The sequence below is a fragment of the Lepisosteus platostomus genome, chromosome 5 (assembly GCF_059453375.1).
Source record: "Lepisosteus platostomus isolate fLepPlt1 chromosome 5, fLepPlt1.hap1, whole genome shotgun sequence".
NCBI classification, from domain to species: Eukaryota; Metazoa; Chordata; class Actinopteri; order Semionotiformes; family Lepisosteidae; genus Lepisosteus; species Lepisosteus platostomus.
This window is the reverse complement of record NC_142615.1, coordinates 52,490,622-52,511,215: the sequence shown is the minus strand read 5'-3', so window position 1 is coordinate 52,511,215 and position 20,594 is coordinate 52,490,622. Positions and strand designations below refer to the sequence as shown.

The 20,594-nt window shown below is 43.9% G+C and overlaps 3 non-coding genes across 3 annotated transcripts; 1 reads left to right on the top strand and 2 right to left on the bottom strand.

Moving 5' to 3' along the window:
- Positions 1–11,415: 11,415 nt before the first annotated feature.
- trnal-aag (transfer RNA leucine (anticodon AAG)) lies at positions 11,416–11,497 on the bottom strand. The gene has a single exon. It is a non-coding gene; the product is annotated as a tRNA-Leu (tRNA).
- Positions 11,498–17,440: 5,943 nt separating this feature from the next.
- On the bottom strand, positions 17,441–17,534 carry trnai-uau (transfer RNA isoleucine (anticodon UAU)). Its single transcript has 2 exons — positions 17,497–17,534; positions 17,441–17,476 (listed from the first exon to the last, which is right to left on the bottom strand). It is a non-coding gene; the product is annotated as a tRNA-Ile (tRNA).
- Positions 17,535–18,264: 730 nt separating this feature from the next.
- Positions 18,265–18,336, top strand: trnat-cgu (transfer RNA threonine (anticodon CGU)). The gene has a single exon. It is a non-coding gene; the product is annotated as a tRNA-Thr (tRNA).
- The last annotated feature ends 2,258 nt before the right edge of the window (positions 18,337–20,594 follow it).

Genomic DNA, 20,594 nt, shown 5'->3' with positions numbered 1-20,594 from the left:
GAAAAATTATGCTTGAAGCACAGCAAAGTTCTAAAACCAGCATTTGAAAAGCACCCAGAAACATAAAATGTCCAGTTCTCAAAAGTAAAATCTTTAGCTTTGAAAGATTGTTATCCATGTTTTCATTTTTTCTTTTTTTACATAACATGCTTTCGAGAAATAAACCACCTATTACAATGAAGGCAGCATTAGCAAATGTGCATCTAGCTTTGTTAAATAAAATCAGGACGTTTACCTGTCTCAAATTGATCACTCTTTGCAGGCACACTACGGAAACCCAGGGATGTGAGCTGGGAGAATTGACTCTTACAAAGAGTGTTGACCTAAGAGAAAAGGACTCCTCCTCTCAGTAATACATTTCCACATGTTGAAGAGTCGATTTTCCCCATTGCTTTCCCATATTTTTTGGTGTGGTTATTGATCACTGCCAGTTGTCTGCCAAGTCACAGTGAAACTGTTACAGTGAAAAGATTAATACTATTTATTTTATTGGAATACATGTGTAATGTCTCATTCTTACAAGCAATTTTTAAGGAAACACTAGTGTAAATTATAGTGTAAATAGACAGGAGCTATTATAATGTTAAATACTAGTTGTGATAGGTGAAGCTGCATCCAAGTGCTTGGTATGAATAGGTTATCTACGGAGTCTATGACTTATCTACTCAGATGAGGAGCTAGATCAGTCCTTTTTTTCTTAATTTGAGTCACCATCAAGATGTAACATGGTCAAAGATGAACAGGAAACTTAATTAATGAGAACACCTGTATCACCCAAAATTGAATTCATAACCCTGAGATAAAGAGTTCCATGCTCTACTGACTGAGCCAATCAGGCACTGGTTAAAGTGCCAATCTAGTCCCTGCTGACGTCAATTTGAAAAGGTATACTTGCTGGCTTTTAATCCTGTTTGGACCGGAGTCTAGTGAAGCACATTGTGTTCTTCATTGATTACTTAAAGCAGAGCAAATGTCAGTGTAGCGGCGAGGCTTATTAATAAGAAAGAATTAAGTTCATCTCTGTTCATCTCTGTGGTGCAGCCACAGAGAAACTATTCATGCAGGCTGATTTAAGGTTTCCTTTGATAAGGGACAGCTCCCAAAGGGGGATGCACTTAGCTAAGCCTGGCTATCATGATCAATGGTCATCCATTGGCGCCTATCTGTCTAGGGAGTGCCAGTTGGACATCTGGACTGCATTCCTAAGTGTCAGGAGTAAGTGACTCATATCTCACCTTGATCAACCAATCAGGGACTGGTAGGGCCGAGTAACCCACGTGGGACTCTGATGCCCATGGAACTTTCAGCCAATCAATGAGCTGAAGTTCCTCTAGGTAAAAACAGGCAACACAGAGATTCAGGGAGATTCAGTAAGATTCAGTGGGATTCAGTAGAATTCTGTGGACTATTCTAAAGGGAATTCAAAGGAGAATTCCAGGGCAGGACAGCCCAGGAGCAGAAGGCTCCCAAGGGCAGGACATTCTCGCAGCGCGCCTCCTGACCATCCTGAGAATCAGCCTGGACCACCACGGAACGGCCAGTGTGTCCGAGTGCCAGAACTTTCCTTTGTTCTAAGAGTCTAGAGCGGAGGTTGCCAGAGAGTAACCAGAGGATCCACCCGAGGTTAGCACCAGCAGCAGACCTCGTGAACAGGTCAGAACTGTGGAGAGCTGAATCACTATTCAGAACTAGCTCTTCATCAGGAACGAACCGGTCCTCTTCCTGACTTGCTGGGACCCACAGTCATCTTTTCTCCTGTGCGCAAACTTTGCTAGTTAAAGCCAACACTAACTAGCCAGTCAGTGAGCATCAGCAGCGCACCGTCGCAAGCCACACAGCACAGCCTGGCACGAGCCAGAGAGCGCGGATTGGACAGCAACAGCCTGCAACTGTTTCTTTGTGCCCGCAGGAGATCTGAATCCCCAGAGATTGGATGAGTATTCAACTTCACTGCATTACTGCTTGAGAATTAAATTGTTATCCCAACCAGTTGATATCAATTTAATTCCTAAGAGTTATGTACTTGTTTTGAGTATCTAATGTAGAAGTTATAACCAAGTTCATTTATGAAACGGTCTAAATGAATGATATACTGATATAATGAATATAATGATATACTGAACGTATGTCCTCTTGATATATGTAACTCTTCGTAACTGACTGAATATATACCTTTTGTATTCTGATAACCCTCTCAATAAGAACTGTTAGGTTTACATGCATATTCTATGTATTAATAAATGTATCCTCGTGTATTAGTACCTGTGTGTGTGCGTTGTTTGAGTTATATCGCATGGTTGGATTCTAAAGCCATCAAAAGAATCATTTTGTGATTTACTGCTACAATTAATAATTGTCCCAGTAAATGCCCAAACCCTACAGAACTGGTGCCTTCAAAGAGCACACTACATTTTTATTGGCGTCCCTGGGTGGGCTATGGCAAGAATGAAATGAGTCAACCAAGCGAAATAATTCACATAAAACGCCGCGGGTTTCATACACGACAATACAGTGTGCTGAAAGCCGAAAGGAAAAAAGTTCCCCTTGTTCTTTAAGCAGTGCTTGATTGTTTTGTGATCTTTTGCGATCTACCGGGTTGATTGCATACTTGATCTTGTGGTTTTCTGTGGTAAAACTGTGATTTCGTACTTAAAAGTAATACTCTTAAGTTTAACGATGGTTGCTAAAAGGTCTGAATTCGAGTCGCTATTAAGCACTCTCTCTAGCAGCGACAGGTCTGACCACGATCTCTGCCATATCTCCGTCAGCGGAGAAGCTAGGAGAATAAACCTCCATTCTCTGAGAGAGCTAGCGAAGGACATAGAGAGATTTGACCCCACAGTGTCAGAGAATAATATCGAGAGGTATATTCAAGACCTCAGGTATACCCTGCAGTACCTACCAAACGCCACAGAACAGGAGAAAGTGTTTCTGGTCAGGAAAACTACCAGCAGAGCTGTACATGAGTGGATGGCTAGGCAGATGAAAGAAGTCTGTAATGATTTTGAGGAGCTGTGTCAAGCACTTATCGAAGAATACAGTGCGTTTATTGACCCAACTGCTGCGATAGCCACCGCCCTTAACATTAAGCACGAGAGAGCAGAGTCCCCTTGCGAATATTACGAGAGACATAGACGAACTTATTTTGCAGGGCGAAATGATGAGGGTTGCGAAGAGAACACACATTTCAAGGGTTTATTCATTGCGAATCTCCACCCATCAATCAGAAAGATGATCTTAATGCATACAGATGCACAGACCATGAAAATGACTGATATTAAGAGATTCGTGCAGAAAGCCTGGGAGTATGATGTCCAAAGTCGCTCTAAGCAAAAAGCTGCTAAAGCAACTGTGTTCGCTGTCAGAGCCAGCAGGTTTAATTCCCTCCTGCTCGAAGGAGCACAGGCTCCTGAGCTGGCTAAGCCCCATTCCAAAGCAGGCACACAGGACCGCACCCAGCGTTCTAAGTGTCATGAGAACACCGGGGGAGGGAAAGGGTTAGATAAAGCTCCCTCCCTCAGTCTATCTGATTGAGCGGAAGGGTTCCTGCCTGGATGAGGTCAGCCACTCCCCAGCGAGTGCTGACTCCACCCCTGAAATCACAGAGCAGGCAGTAAAACACAGAGGAAAAGCAAGAAGCTTTTACCTCAAGGCTGCCATGGGAGATGTCTTACACAGTGAGACACTGATTGACACTGAGGTTGAAAGGTGTTTGATGTCACACAGCAAGCTCAAACGGGTTGAAAAAGAAAAGGGCATGCGACTCAGAGAGGAACCTTTGGTGGATCACCAGAAAGGCAAAGTGTGGAAATAGGTCAAGGCTCCTAAGCCTTCTGTACAGAAGGAAAGGGGGGCCAAGAGGCAGACTGTGCTCACACAGTGCCCACCGAACATAGAAGCCAATGCGGAGATTCCTTCTGTTCCCTCTGGACAAGAAATACAAATATTTTCTTGTTCCCCAGATATACAGGGAAGTCATGTCCCGGCTGAGGTCACAACAGCCTCCCTGCCACAGGAGCAGTGCTCCGAGCAGCCGCCTGATCCACCAGGTAAAGCACACCCCTTTTACATCCCTAAAGAGGAGCAGATCTCCCCACCTGGCGATGAAAAGGAGCTTTCCCTCTGCACCCTGGCACCCAAGAGGGGTCAGGACCACCACCTCGCAGTGGTGGAAGGGATCTTGATGGCAGGAGAGCAGGTTGGTGATGTAGCCCTCGCCTTTAGCCCTGAGAGGTCCTCTATCAGTGAGGATCTGCTTGAGCAGCTGTCACAGGGCCACCACCAGGTGCCCCTGGTGCAACATTCACAGGTTAGACAGGAGGTCCAGCTGGACGCTGAGACTACTGCGCTGTGGACACACCTGATCCCAGATGCCGATTTCCTCTGCTGTGACCCAGGGAACCTGCAGCCAGGTAACATTATTTCTCACAACTACCAGGTAGTGAGTGAGACTGACCTGATTGTTCCTGCCTCGACAGCAGGGTTTCCAACACACCCAGTCCCCAGGAAGGGACAGGGAATGAAAGCCGAGCTGGTTTTCTTACAGCCACCAGCCCAGTCTGTCAGTCTGAGTCTGACCAACAGTGGTTCACCCAGACTGGAGCTGGATGGTCAAGCCACCCGCCTGCCAGTGCAGGACATCGCAAAGAGGGGTGTCAGAATCCCCGCCCTCACTGACATGGGCCTGGTGGGTGATAGCGAGTTCGAAGACAGTGAACTAGCTATCCCAGTGCTGGGGCAGCTCCCTAAACCCCTAGCGAGGGAAGGGGGGAGCGAGCAGGTGTCCTACACCCACGCCCAGCGAACGATTGTAAACATACCGATAGAGGGATTCCTCAATCAGGAGGTGTGCAGGGTGGACCTGAACAGTGAGTATGGGATAACAATCCCAGATCACTCAGGTGCTCCAGATGACCACTCAGCCAAGGGTCAGGCATGCTCCACCGCTGTACCACCCCCTGCAGGGTTCCTAGAGCACAGGCATGAACAAATTGAAAAAGCAGATGCCCTGGAAAAGGAGGAGCAGCATCAGCAGCTGCGTCAGATCTCCCCAGATTTCCAGGATGTTGGTGCCCAAGATGCCACATGGCATACTGAGAAAGACACCATGTACAGTGCCTTGCGAAAGTATTCGGCCCCCTTGAACTTTTCAACCTTTTGCCACATTTCAGGCTTCAAACATAAAGATATAAAATTTTTATTTTATGTGAAGAATCACCAACAAGTGGGACACAATTGTGAAGTGGAACGAAATCTATTGGATTTTTGAAACTTTTTTAACTAATAAAAAAATGAAAAGTGGGGCGTGCAAAATTATTCGGCCCCTTTACTTTCAGTGCAGCAAACTCACTCCAGAAGTTCAGCGAGGATCTCTGAATGATCCAATGTTGTCCTAAATGACTGATGGTGATAAATAGAATCCACCTGTGTGTAATCAAGTCTCTGTATAAATGCACCTGCTCTGTGATAGTCTCAAGGTTCTGTTGAAAGCGCAGAGAGCATCATGAAGACCAAGTTACACACCAGGCAGGTCCGTAATACTGTTGTGGAGAAGTTTAAAGCCGGATTTGGATACAAAAAGATTTCCCAAGCTTCAAACATCCCAAGGAGCACTGTGCAAGCGATCATCTTGAAATGGAAGGAGTATCAGACCACTGCAAATCTACCAAGACCTGGCCGTCCCTCTAAACTTTCAGCTCAGACAAGGAGAAGACTGATCAGAGATGCAGCCAAGAGGCCCATGATCACTCTGGATGAACTGCAGAGAACTACAGCTGAGGTGGGAGAGTCTGTCCATAGGACAACAATCAGTCTTACACTGCACAAATCTGGCCTTTATGGAAGAGTGGCAAGAAGAAAGCCATTTCTCAAAGATATCCATAAAAAGTCTCGTCTAAAGTTTGCCACAAGCCACCTGGGAGACACCCCAAACATGTGGAAGAAGGTGCTCTGGTCAGATGAAACCAAAATCGAACTTTTTGGCCACAATGCAAAACGATATGTTTGGCGTAAAAGCAACACAGCTCATCACCCTCAACACACCATCCCCACTGTCAAACATGGTGGTGGCAGCATCATGGTTTGGGCCTGCTTTTCTTCAGCAGGGACAGGGAAGATGGTTAAAATTGAGGGGAAGATGGATGCAGCCAAATACAGGACCATTCTGGATGAAAACCTGTTGGAGTCTGCAAAAGACCTGAAACTGGGACGGAGATTTATCTTCCAACAAGACAATGATCCCAAACATACAGCAAAATCTACAAAGGAATGGTTCACAAATAAACATATCCAGGTGTTTGAATGGCCAAGTCAAAGTCCAGACCTGAATCCAATCGAGAATCTGTGGAAAGAGCTGAACACTGCTGTTCACAAACGCTCTCCATCCAACCTCACTGAGCTCGAGCTGTTTTGCAAGGAAGAATGGGCAAGAATTTCAGTCTCTCGATGTGCAAAACTGATAGAGACATACCCCAAGCGACTTGCAGCTGTAATCGCAGCAAAAGGTGGCTCTACAAAGTATTAACGCAAGGGGGCCGAATAATTTTGCACGCCCCACTTTTCATTTTTTTATTAGTTAAAAAAGTTTCAAAAATCCAATAGATTTCGTTCCACTTCACAATTGTGTCCCACTTGTTGGTGATTCTTCACATAAAATAAAAAATTTATATCTTTATGTTTGAAGCCTGAAATGTGGCAAAAGGTTGAAAAGTTCAAGGGGGCCGAATACTTTCGCAAGGCACTGTACATGCTGCGCCAGCTTAGAAAGGCAACAATCACTCAGAAGGAGATGACTGGGATCAGCCACCTGAAAAGACTTTTGGGAGGACTGATTGCTGCCACCACTGTTGCACGTTTGCTTTTTCTGGTAGGTTTGTGTGCTACTGGCACTCTCACCCTGACTGCCCCAAGAAGGCAGGTGTCAGAGATGCCAGAGGGTAGTGACAGACTGTATCGACAGCAGCAAAGGCTGGAAAGCTTAGGGAAAACCCTACAGGCAACTTTCTATGCAACAGGGTTAAACCTTATCCCCCAACCAGTGGACATGATTGCCAGTGTTATACAATGCGTTTATGCTTGTGTGCAACATGCCAGAATGTTGACACAAGACCTGTTATGGGAGTTTAGTGCCACTGTAGCCAGTCTAACCATGGCACAAATCCCAACCCACTTGATTCTACTCTTCTCAGTAGAGGAGTATGTGACATTAACCCCATCGCTCATAGCTCACCCAGAAGGCAATCCAAGATTTAATTTGGTTCCAAATCTTGAGATGGGTATGGCTACCAAAGCTATCCATTGGCTATGTCTAAACGATTCACCAATGAAGGGTGTAAAACTACTAACGAGCAGAGGGAGGTTAATGAACCCCATGAAGAGCAGGTGGGAAGTAAATGGCTGGTCAGCACACCACATTTAACTGACACTATGACTTGTGACAGGCATGATACAGCTACTGCAATGCAGCTACCTAATCAAACAGTTTTCCTGCAAGTTCCCGAGGAGGCCATAGTACAGCTTGAACTTAACACTGTACGGTCTGTAACCAGACAATATAAGACCAAACTTGAGGTCGTGGATGCCTTCAGGTGCCACACTATTGAATTGGATAGAAATCCAAGAAACAGTAAGCCCTGAAGAGGTTGCTTTAATGGAACAAACCTCCAAACCACCCTAGCAGATACCCAACACAGGTGTTGTGGTTTATCGGGGGGCTGGGAACAGGAACTGGTGTTATTGTAACACTACTGCCGGGTAGCTGGATCATGACTGACAGTGTACTCTGACTGTTGTACTCTTACATCAAGATATACTCTGGGTAGCACGAATGAGTCAAAGGTAGAATGTCAAAAGAAAGGAAGTGACTTCTCCCCAAATATCTACTACAGAGGTATCAGATACTGACAGTGAACTTCCTGATGTGTAATTCCTAGACTGAGATGATGTCTCCTACCTTGTTTATACGTACTCCAGATGTTATTCATCCTGTTTGTTCCCAATGCTGGTTCCTGTATGAATTCTCGAGGAGTAATGTGGACATTTAAGGTTAATGTTCTAATGGCAAGGGACATCACTTAACTCTGTTTTGTTTTGAAGGCAACAACGCCTCAGGACCTCGTGACCTTCAAAAAGGGGGGATATGTAGCGGCAATGGTTGTTAATAAGACAGAATTAAGTGTTGCTGTGCTTTCCCAAATGAGGCCCCATCTCTCTCTTCATCTCTGTGGTGCACCACAGAGAAGCTTTTCATGCAGGCTGATTTAAAGATGTTTTCTTTTGATAAGGGACAGCTCCCAAAGGGGGATGCACTTAGCTAAGCCTGGCTATCATGATCAATGGTCATCCATTGGTGCCTATCTGTCTAGGGAGTGCCAGATGGACATCTGGACTGCATTCCTAAGTGTCAGGAGTAAGTGACTCATATCTCACCTTAATCAACCAATCAGGGACTGGTAGGGCCGAGTAACCCACGTGGGACTCTGATGCCCATGGAACTTTCAGCCAATCAATGAGCTGAAGTTCCTCCAGGTAAAAACAGGCAACACAGAGGGCCTGGTGGAATTCTGTGGACTTTTCTAAAGGGAATTCAAAGGAGAATTCCAGGGCAGGACGGCCCAGGAGCAGAAGGCTCCCAAGGGCAGGACATTCTCGCAGCGTTCCTCCTGACCATCCTGAGACTCAACCCGGAATACCACGGAACAGCCAGTGTGTTCGAGTGCCAGAACTTTCCTTTGTTCTAAGAGTCGAGAGCGGAGGTTGCCAGAGAGTAACCAGAGGATCCACCCGAGGTTAACACCAGCAGCAGGCCTCGTGAACAGGTCAGAACTGTGGAGAGCTGAATCACTATTCAGAACTAGCTCTTCATCAGGAACGAACCGGTCCTCTTCCTGACTTGCTGGGACCCACAGTCATCTTTTCTCCTGTGCGCAAACTTTGCTAGTTAAAGCCAACACTAACTAGCCGGTCAGTGAGCATCAGCAGCGCACCGTCGCAAGCCGCACAGCACAGCCTGGCACCGAGCCAGAGAGCACTGATTGGACAGCAACAGCCTGAAACTGTTTCTTTGTGCCCGCAGGAGATCTGAATCCCCAGAGATTGGATGAGTATTCAACTTCACTGCATTACTGCTCGAGAATTCAATTGTTATCCCAACCAGTTGATATCAATTTAATTCCTAAGAGTTATGTACTTGTTTTGAGTATCTAATGTAGAAGTTATAACCAAGTTCAATTAAGAAACGGTCTAAATGATTGATATACTGAATGTATGTCCTCTTGATATATGTAACTCTTTGTAACTGACTGAATATATACCTTTTGTATTCTGATAACCCTCTCGATAAGATCTGTTTATATGCATATTCTATGTATTAATAAATGTATCCTCGTGTATTAGTACTTGTGTTTGTGCGTTGTTTGAGTTATATCGCATGGTTGGATTGTAAAGCCATCAAAAGAATCAATTTTGTGATTTACTGCTACAATTAATAATTGTCCAAGTAAATGCCCAAACCCTACAGAAGCATGCAAGAAAATGTGATCATTACCTATGGAATTTCCCGCCAGCATGGAGCTTGAATTCACAACCTTGAGACTCAGTGTTCAAGAGTCACAGAAGAGGTCAGCCTGGTCTTCAGTTTGCCAACGGTAAGCTCCGGCAGTGCTCCTCTGTAAAGCAGATTGTTCGGATCGGTTATGTGGGACGGCACTTCGATACTAAGATTGTTTGCAGCACACGCATGGTTTCCCCCTTCACGCACAAAACATAGACGAAGGAAACTCTCTTGTCTTGGGCTGCTGACTCCCGGATTTAAAGCGCTCTGGGTGCCAGCTAAGTCTCTAACAAGCACACTATAAAGACAGGAATTACACTTTGCTCACGTCACGCATGGAATGGCGAGGCTACTTGATCCAATATTATCTAGTCTCACCTCATATGGTGCCGATTCCTGGTTTTCATTTAAGAAAGAGCACTGCAAACACCGTAAACAGTGCAAAACGTGTGATGAAAGAAGTCTTTTCCCCCCTTTGTCTAAAGCAGAACACAGCGGAGTCATGCCGAGGGTTGTGAGATCAAGATTTCAGTGGAGCACTGTCGTCTACGTCTTTAGCTACATGAGTTGGACATCCTCTTGTACACGGAAAGCAGATTGAGATCCTCTGACATGAAAAGTGCCAGATAAAAGCCATTTCTCATCCTTTCTCTTAGTGGTGGAGCTATCGCATGTAAATGAGGCAACTTGCAAGGCGAGCAGGCTCGGTGCACACCGAACGCAGATGTCTCAGAGCAGTTGAGACGTGTCCAAGTGGCTGTCAAAGGACAGCACTTTGCTGGCGCCGTGGCTTAATTGGCTAAAGCGCCTGTCTAGTAAACAGGAGATCCTGGGTCCGATTCCCAGCGGTGCCTTTCTACCTGTCTTACTGTACAGAATTTATCCTTATGGGCAAATCCCATGCCTTTTAATTCAGGTGAATGCAAGTGTTCGTTTCCTTTCTGGAACAACTTGTTTTGAAAGAAATCTATACAGCTTGCGAAAGATGAAACACAAATCTTGCTTATCAGTGAAGAAGAGGTGCTCCCAGCAGGCCAGCTAATACCAGCAAGTTTTTTTTCACCCTGACCCAGAGAATGGAGAAAAGCGAGGCGCCTGTGGCTCTGCAGTGTAATCAGTTCGCGAGTTCGGCGGTTAGCTGAAAGAGTGGTAAATGGAGCTCGCCCCAGCCCGTCCTTATTCTTTTAAAGAGGATAAAAAATTAACTTCGCCGCCATTACTACCAGCTTTAAAAGACTGCCATGGGCACGGAAAAAAACACACTACAGATGACTTTTCTGGAACCGAAGCAGAGATTCCTTTACGAACCAACTGATAAAGCTCAGCCAGTGAATACTGTTAACAGAATGTGAAAGCACGATCAACTTTGTAACTGCAACCACAGGAAAAACAGCAAGAAGCAGGCTCCATTCCCCATTTAGATCTGTCGTGCGAGGCATGCTTTTTGCACGCATGAAGTAAATCCCACGATCGCTTTTGAACTTGGACAAAGTACTTCCAAAGGAGCGCTATGCGCAAAGATTTAACAAGCTCAACCCCCGCCGACGGTTTGGTGTGAAGAAGCAGAACATTCAAGTTTCACAGACAGAAGCAGCACGCCAGCACAGCCAACATTAAAACGGAGGGCACACTACGATTTGCATTGACACAAAAGTGATCTGGGCAGACGTCGTTCCCTCCATAACGCAAAAAGTGGCAAAGCGCTTTTGGGTTGAGAGGACGCAAGAAGGTTTTTGTTTTGTGCCTTGATGTCAAGCTGAGAAAGTATCTTTAAACACTTTGCTTAGTTTCTCGAGAGACTGCCAAAAAGCAGTTCCCTCCCTTTTGTCTGAAGCCAGCTGAAAGGGCATCTCAACAGGAGCACCTGGCAGCGGTGGGATTCAAACCCACGCCCCCAAAGAGACTGGAGCCTTAATCCAGCGCCTTAGACCGCTCGGCCACGCTACCCGCTGTGTGCTGTCTCTTTGTCTCATTACTTGCCCAGAGGAAGCCGGGTGGGTTTTGCTCTTGTCGCCCGATTTAGTGGCGTTATGACCGTGGAACCGACTGCACCTGCTTTTTCTGAGATGCTTCCCCTCTCATGGCGAGATCTCGACTTCTTTAACACCTCTGGATAAAGATCTTCTGTGGAGCAGGTTTCAGACCTCTGCGTACAGCACCCTTGATGTCATTTTATTTTTACAGCAGCCGCATCCAGAAAGTTGTGTCTTTTACGTTTTATTTGAACAACAAAACTACATACAACACAAACAAGAGCACATATAACATATCAAGAAAATCGTCAGGGGCACATGCTATAATACAATTACACTTTATGAAAAACGATTACACAAGGTAAATAAAGATAAGGTCCGCACAGCTTGTTCTTACATTTCGAAAGAGTCCGTAAATACCCCTTTACGTCTATTTTGAACTGTTCAAACGTAGGACTCTTCCCAGACCATTTCACTTTATACCACATTCCTAAACGAGGATGCTTCTCCTGTTTTAGAACTATTTTGGGCGGTATGGCTTATACAGCACACCCACAGTATTCTAATGGTGGACTGCAGATCTGTGCTATAGTTCAGTCGAATTCAAAGGATCCAGCAATCGTTGCCAACGATAAGCTCCGGCAGTGCTCCTCTGTAAAGCAGACTGTTCGGATCGGTTATGTGGGACGGCACTTCGATACTAAGATCATTTGCAGTACACTCAAAAAACATAGATGAAGAAGGTGTCACAGTAAGGTGAACCCTATGGGCGAGGGATGTTCCTGCCTCGTGTACGACTATACCACCTAGCAATACAAACGGGGTGCTAGGGCCCCTCTACATTACCACAGGTTCTGTTTATCTCCTAGAATCACCAATGCACACATAGACCAGCGACAAGCATTTGTATTGTATAAGTGCCCTTTTTATTTTCCAACTACATTCACATGCACTATCACCCAAAAACACAACGAAAACAGAATTCACAGCAGCAAAAGGTCCTTCCCAGGGTCATAATGAATACAGAGGGGCAGCAGTCTTTCCTGTAAAATATTAAAGAGAGGTCACTCGAACGTCTCTACTTAGTACCTGTAGTCTCTGATGGCCCACTTTGAGGAGAGGGGTATCACCCAGTCCTATTTTCCCAGTCTCTGTTCAGGTTACAATAGAAATCCTCTGCGACTGTATTACATTCCTCTCAGTTTGAATCGGCTAGCTGTGCCAGTTTCCTTGTTCCTCACCTTCAGGTGTTAAAAGTCTGTACAGTACCTCTGTTTCAATGCCAATGTCTCTCGTTGTCGTCAGTTACTGAACCAGTAGATCCTTGCCTCCAGGTATTAGAAGTCTCTGCAGAGTTCCTCCGGGGTCTTGCACTCTGCAGCTTCCCTTGTGCTGACTGTGTCGTCTCCAGGATCCAGTGGGAATCGGGAGCCCCCTCTGTTCTGTCTCAGGTCTTTTTATCCCTCTCCTTAGCCAATCCCTTTCAGGGGGGTTTCCACTGTCCCTGTCAGAATCAGGTCTGCCCAGTATTTTTCCAGGAGGAAGCTTGTGTTGTTTGAGGGGTGTGGGAGTGCTGAGCTAGGTGTCATGGAACCTTATCAGTTCACCCCTTGGTCTGGCTAAAACTGGCTCAGCGACTCCTCACACCTCCAAGTCTCGATACCTAATTGCTCCCTGAACGACTTGGGTTTGACTGTTTTTACTGACTGTTCCTGTATTAATTGGGACAACTGCAGTCACCCCCTTGAGTGAGAGGCAACATTGACACCATCCTGGAATTCAACATAACCTAATCAATCACAGCCTGTTACTGCCTCAATGACCCACACCCTGTAACACAAATCAACATAACCCAATCAATCCCAGCCCGTGACTGCCTCAATGACCCACATCCTGCGACACAAGCTTCACCTGGAGCACAATGGCTGTGTTTTCAGCTACGGAAACTTCCTGTTGACAAGTCGGTGTTTGTGTTGCTTTTTCTGCTCAATGGAGCTGTATTAATGCAGGCACACGTGCTTCCACGGCAAGTTATTTTATTAGTGCTCACAAACCAACACACCGCAGACACCTCTGATACTGTCACTGCTTGTGGACCCCGTGTTCCTGCCGTCAGCCTACTATACCATGTTCATGCACATCTAGAAATATTACTGCTGTAGTACAGGAGCGAAAGACGAAACGAAAGCACACCCAGTTTAAAAAGGCACATTTGTCAACTACTGAACTTCACAAGGATGGGATTCACACCCACATGTGCAGAGCACAATGGATTAGTAGTCCATCACCTTACCACTCCACCACCTCATCCCAGAAGTTAGCCTCCTGACATGAGTTAGTACTCAAGATGGTCGTCTTTCCTCTACTCAAGGATCATTTTCCTCTTCCACCTGCGATTTCACCATTTTCCTTGAAGATGTCCAACATAAAAAGCATATTGAGCTCCTTGGACTTGAAATTACCAGATAAAAGCCATTTCTCATCACTTGCTCAGCGAGCAGGCTCAGCGCACACAGAACGCAGGTATCTCAGAGCGGTGTGTCTAAGAGGCTGTAAAAGGATAGTGCTCTGTTGGTGCTGTGGCTTAGCTGGTTAATGTGCATGTCTAGTAAATAAGTTTCTGGGTTCAAATCACCACAGTGCTTTTCTCCTCTCTTGCCATGCAGAGTTGGTCGTTGTGGACAGCAACAGGTGTCTGCCTTAACTTTAATGGAAGTGTTCATTTCTGGAACAACTTTTTTAAAAACAAATTCCACACATATTGCGATAGATAAAATACTAATCTTCCCTGTCAGTGCAGAATAATTAGTGCCAGCTGGCATGAAAACGACAAAAAATTTTTTTTTGTCTTTAGCGTAAAACCTGTGAATGTAGAAGAAAAGATGACGAGTGTCAATTTTTATGGCACCGTGAGCTTGTCCTTCAGTCAAACACGTAGGTAATTCAAACACACCCAGAGATGCACTTTGAATTAGCTTTGACCTAAATACTATCTACTCCAGATGTGATTGGGCCTCTTTCCACATCCTGATATATGCAGAGAACACAAGCTTTTGGCACGAGTGAATATAAATGTAAACATAAATACTATTCAATATATCGGAATTTTGTTGTATTTAAAAAATATTTTAGCTGGGGATCCTCAAATCAGGAGTGTAGAAAAGAACACCGTTAAACACCGGGAGTGCAGAACGTGATAAAAGTGTTCTTTAAACAAAAAGTGAAAATAGTGAATTTGTCTTTCACTTAGACGTTCATTGAATGCTCAGTAAACGATAAAGCAGAGGCTCGTTTTGTGAATTCTCCTCGCATCAGATTGTCTTGCTTCGACCTTTAAATTGTACACTGTGTAGACCCTTCACTCTCCCTAACTCAATTAAAGAGCTGCAGGCAAAAGTGCCTGTCAGTTTAGTTCAGTGGTAGAGCACTTGCATCTCGTGTATAAGGCTTTGTTTTCTACTGCCACTCTGGATTTCTTTTTAAATGCAACATCTTATCTGTGATTGTCTTTCATGTGACGTCCCCCGTGTGTGAATTTCAGCATGACACATAAAATTGTTTGAGATGCTATTTTTAAAACAGACCAAACGAAAGACCTAGTAGCTAAATACAAGTAGAAAACACGTGAATCTAATTGAGAAAATTTGGACTGGAGCGATGTATAGTATTGTAATGGTTGGGGGTTCAGGCGGGCACCCTTGCCATTGCCACTTAAGTCAGCCCCCCACCGTCGGGGACTCAAACCTGCGACTGCCACCATAGCTCAACAGGGACCCAGCCGCTTGAGCTTAAGGACGGTCTCCCTTTAGTTCAACAGGCTGGGTCCCTGTTGAGTGATGCCAGAGGTCTGGGTTTGAGTCCCTGACGGTGGGGGACTGACCTGATGTGGCAGTGGCGAGGATGCCCATGTGAACCCTGGAGCGTTACATTGGTGTCAGCAGTGGAATGGGATAGCCCTTTGCTGAGGTTGGTGAGTTAAGCGGGGGAGAGTGTAACGCATACGGCCACCATTGAGTGTGTAAGAGCCGGCTTACCAGAGCGGTGATGTCACTGCCCTTCAATGTAATAGCAGGGCCACAGCCGCAGGACTGAGGGAGATTGCTCTTTAGCTCAACAGGCTAGGTCCCTGTTGAGTGATGCAGGAAGCCTGGGTTTGAGTTCCTGGTGGTGGGGGGCTGTTGTGAACACCGGAGTGCTACAGTATTACTAATGACAGCACAAAGCTTACAGTGGTGGCTTTAGGGTATCAGAGCCAGTGGTGCAATGGATAATGTGTTTGACTTTGGCTCAGAAGATTGCAGGTTTGACTCCTCCCTGGCTCGTTAAGCTTTTAAACTACACTTCTCAGCGTACACAACCCTTCTATCGACTGGATGAGTCTCCCGTTACGTCTCCAATTCTTTCCGCACATTCTGCTTGTTTCACCACCGTTACTGTTGGACCACAGCCACAGAATCGAGGAGAGATACGGTTCCGATAAACTGTCTTAAATAATCATGTTTAAAAAGGTGACAAAGTTTATTTTTCTTTAACATAACCTTACATTTGCCTGTTCAGTTCAAGTTATTTTCTGTACCTGCAAATTCCCCAATTTTTCTGCTGTCTCCTGAGACAGACATGTGTCAAATCACAATAAGTAATACAATCTATTCAGTTAACACCCAGATGTAACAGAACACATTTAAGACTTACACCCCCTTTAAATATGTATTTCCTTCATTTCAGTTTTCTTACCTCCCCAGGATACCTGAAAGTTCACTATCCCATATTAAGGACTGTACATGCATTACCGGTAATACAGCTACTAATAAAGATATACATTAATCTTAATTATTAATAAATTACACTTTTATTAATAAAGACATGTATTCATCAAATTCATTGTGAATAGTTGTGGTGTCTAGAAAACAATTTTAGCTACAGTAAATATTTCAAGCGAGTGGTGCGTATGTTCGTTACTTTGTGACTATATAATTTCCACTACATTCAGAACAGTTCAAATGCGATCGACTGTTCCTCTACTGAACTACATAAACCCTGTGAAGAGGAGGTTTAAGTTAGTCTCCTACATCGGTAACATCTAATGGGCAGCATATGTTATTTTAGGTTTGTTGCAATTGAGAACAGGTTTAGTATGGAGCTGCTGACAAATTTCAGCAGCCACGTTCGATGCAATGACCCGTTGTAGGGTCATTGCCAATCAGCTGCAAGAAAAAAAAAACATAATTTGTGCCTTTATTAAAAAAAAAGAAAAACAGAGTAGTAGTTTATGTGGTAATTTCAGGTACAATGTAAGAACTTAAGTTAACTAGTCCCACAGTAATGCGTGGGGTCCTATCAATAGAACAAAAATACTTGTAACCCAAAAACACAACAACCACGATGCGAGAAAGCCTTCCGGGAACCTAGGTAAATCACTGTAGTAGTCTAACGACTACAGAAAATAAAATAAAAAAATACTTAAAGGAACAACTTCAAAACAAAAAGAACATTAAAAACAAATCTGGGAAACAACAAAAACAGAATTTAATGCGAGAGCTTTTTCAAGTCTTCAGTACCCCATCGTGCTCCCTTAGTCCCAGTAGACCTCTCGTCTAAGAAGATATCTCTCATCTATCTGTGTAGAGATCAGCTGGGGGTCCACAGCTGATGGGAATTTAAGTAGTGACCTGCGTCAGCTGCAAAGGAAAAAGTATAGGTTTATTCCATGCTGAAAGGAGAAGGAAACACAACGTGGACCCTTCTTCGGGTGTGACGTGGAATAAACCTTTACCTGTTCCTATGATGTTAATTTAGACTGGATCTCCAGCAAACACCTAACAGGCTACAATCCCGTTAGATAAGGTGTTAAGGACGACCTATAAGTAACAGTATCTAAAGTGGACGGTTGCTTTCGGTAGCTAAAGACAGACTACACTGCTCCAGGTGAGGCTCGAACTCACAACCTCGGCATGACTCCGCTGTGCACTGCTGTATAAGTACCGCGCGCTGACCGATTGCGCCACTGGAGCCACATAGATTCCTTTCCCTTCACACACTGACGTTGCACAAACACAGGGTGAAAACGATTTCGGCATGTTTTCCGTCTCTCCGTGGGAGAAAGGGACAGTAAAAGAGCGAGGAAACTACAAGAAAAGAAAATGAAAAAATAGTGCTCACTGCCGAAGAGGGAGGAGAGAGATGGTCAGACACGTAAATCAGCCCGGCGGATTTACACTACAAATTTGTCATTTGTAGTGACATTTATGAGTCTTCATGTGTCTGAAACTGTCCAGTTTGTATTTTCGTTTCACAAATCCAGTAAACTTGAATAAGACAAGAAGGCACACTGCACATCTGCGGAACATCACGTCCGAGTTTACAGTAACACCAGAGATTGAAAGCGAAGCAGTTTTTTATTAAAGTTCAAGGAAACCTGAATATGTTTGCTAGAAGTATTTCAGAATCACAGTGAAATGTAGTACGATTGCTGCACAGATCTGCAGTCTGCAATTAGAATACGGTTTTTTGCGTTGTATAAAATATACCATTCAAAACTTTTCTAAAACTGCAGAGATACATTTCGGAATGCGTCTTCCTGTAAAAATAAAATATCTATTTTATTTGACGGGCGCTATAAGCAGAGTCTGAAGCCAGCTCCACAGAAGAACTATATTCTTTACTTCTCCTGCCATTGCAATTTGCCCACAGATTTTTTTTTCAAAATGTATTAGCCTTGATGGGAAAAAAAATTAAACTGTGTGCGCGGTGGCCAAGTGGTAAGGCATCGGTCTCGTAAACCGAAGAGCGCGGGTTCAAACCCTGTCCGTGCCTGGTTTGCGTACCACGATATACCTTTATCTAAATCGTCAATTGTCTTGCAATGTAGAAATCTCTGTAATAATAAGAAAAGAAAAGTAGTTAATAATCCTTTGACAAAGTAACGGGCATCCTCACTGCTTGTCAGGATGGCTGAGTGGTCTTAGGTGCCAGCCTCAAGAACTCAATCGTGTGTAGTGACAGTTGTTATTCACAACCCGGATTTCTATGGAAGCCCGTTTCCGCCAGGGAGTAAAAAAAAAACCCGCTATGGTATCTCAGAATTGCGACTTAGTAACTCAGAATTCCTACTTTATATCTCACATTTGCGACTTCGAAATAGCCCATATTTCAATGTCTGTCCTTTTGTTATTGTAACGGATTCGGGTTCTAGGGCTTGTGCCCTCGCAGCTCCCACCCTTGTTCGTGCCTCACTGCATTGGCTCGAACCCAGGTCTTGCTAGCTGAGCTAAAGAAGACCTTTTTAAGTAAAAAAGGACATACAATGAGATACCATAGCGCGTTTTTTTTTTACTCCCTGACGGAAACGGGCTTCCATAGATTTCCCTTCATGTTCATTAAGATGTTTAATTTGTATGTTGCTTATATAAGAACAGTTTCTTCAAAAGTTCTGTCAATTAACAGTGGAGAGCTAGCCGATGTACGTTTTCATGAAAACTCTCTTTAAGGCGATTACAAGTATTTTGAGCAAATCTGCGTCATATTTTTTTAAAAAAGTTTAACTCAAGATGCAACAGCAGTATAAATGAATTCTTCCGCCCTACATTCCAAGATATGGAATCTTATTTTTCTTGAAGTGTCTGATGTTGGTCGTTATTGGAAATTGCCCGGTGATATCGACTCAGGTACTCAGTTGTTACGTGCTGTAATTCGATACATGCAAAGCATTTATATTCCCTCAAATTATTAATAAGGCCAATAATGTATTAAACATTACATGCCACTTTTTCTCTAGATGATGTTCACGATGGAACAGTGAGAAAGGCGTGCCTAGATGTGCTTGAACCAGCACCTTACTATCGTTTTAGTCCCGACCTGACCGCACTGAGCAATGGTACGACAGAGACTCCAACGGGTCGGTTTTCTCCTTTTACAGTTTTTGGGAAAAAAATAATCTGCACTTTTAAGCAAGTATTTTATTTCAAATTTTGCAAAGTGTAAGTTTTTCTTGGAAAACGTTGTTTCAGAAAGAAACTGAGTTGATGGGAATAGCCCTGTCAGTAGAATATCGAACTTTTCATCTCAGCTAGTTCTTCTGTGGAACAGGCTACGTACAGTACAACGCCTTTGATGTCATTTTATTTCTACAGCAGACGCATCCGGAATGTTTTTTTTTACTTTTTATTTGAACAACAAAATAAATTCAATATAAACAAGAGCACTTATAACATCAGTAGAATCGTCAATGGTACATAAAATAATACAATTACACTTTCTGAAAACGATTAAACTAGGTAAATCAAGATAAGGTCTGCACAGCTTTAATGTTCTTACATTTCGAAAGAGTCTGTAATTACCCTTTTTCGTCTATTTTGAACTATTCAAACTTAGGACTCGTACCAGACCATTTCACTCTACGTACAGTATATCTCTTTTCGTAACGAAAATGTATTTCCTGTCTTAGAAATGCTCTGGGCGGTATGTCTTGCACAAACGTGGACTGCAGATCTGTGATATTGTCGAATTCGAGGGATCCAGCAATCATACTGGATTTGACTGGGATTCTGAAATGTCTCTTGCAAAGGTATTTGGGTTTGCTTGAACATTTAATAAAAAAGTGATCTGAGACTTCCTAGCTTCCAGTCTATAATCTCACTGTAACTAAACTAGGATGTGATGTTTCGCAGATGTGCAGTGTGCCTTTACGCTTGGCATGTTCAAGACTATTCGTTGCGTGAGCTCCTCACTGCGTGTCCTGTACTGTATTGTGATTTCGTTGAGATTATCTACGAGGAGTACAGCGACTAGAACGCCTTGAACCTTTTTTTCGGTATATAAAAGAAAACGCTAAAGCACATACAAAGTAACTAACATTTCCTATATGTAGGTTTTCTGATTATATCTCTACTTTACTTAAATACCTTAGTGACAGGCGATTCTTTCCGATATTTGTTCAGGCGCGGTTATTGATCCCATACTAAAGATTATTTTTATAAAGAACATGTCACCTGCAAACTGGTATCGAGAAAGTTTTATAATATTACTTTTTATTTAAAAAAGTAAATTTATCATAACCTATATGATTTCTTACC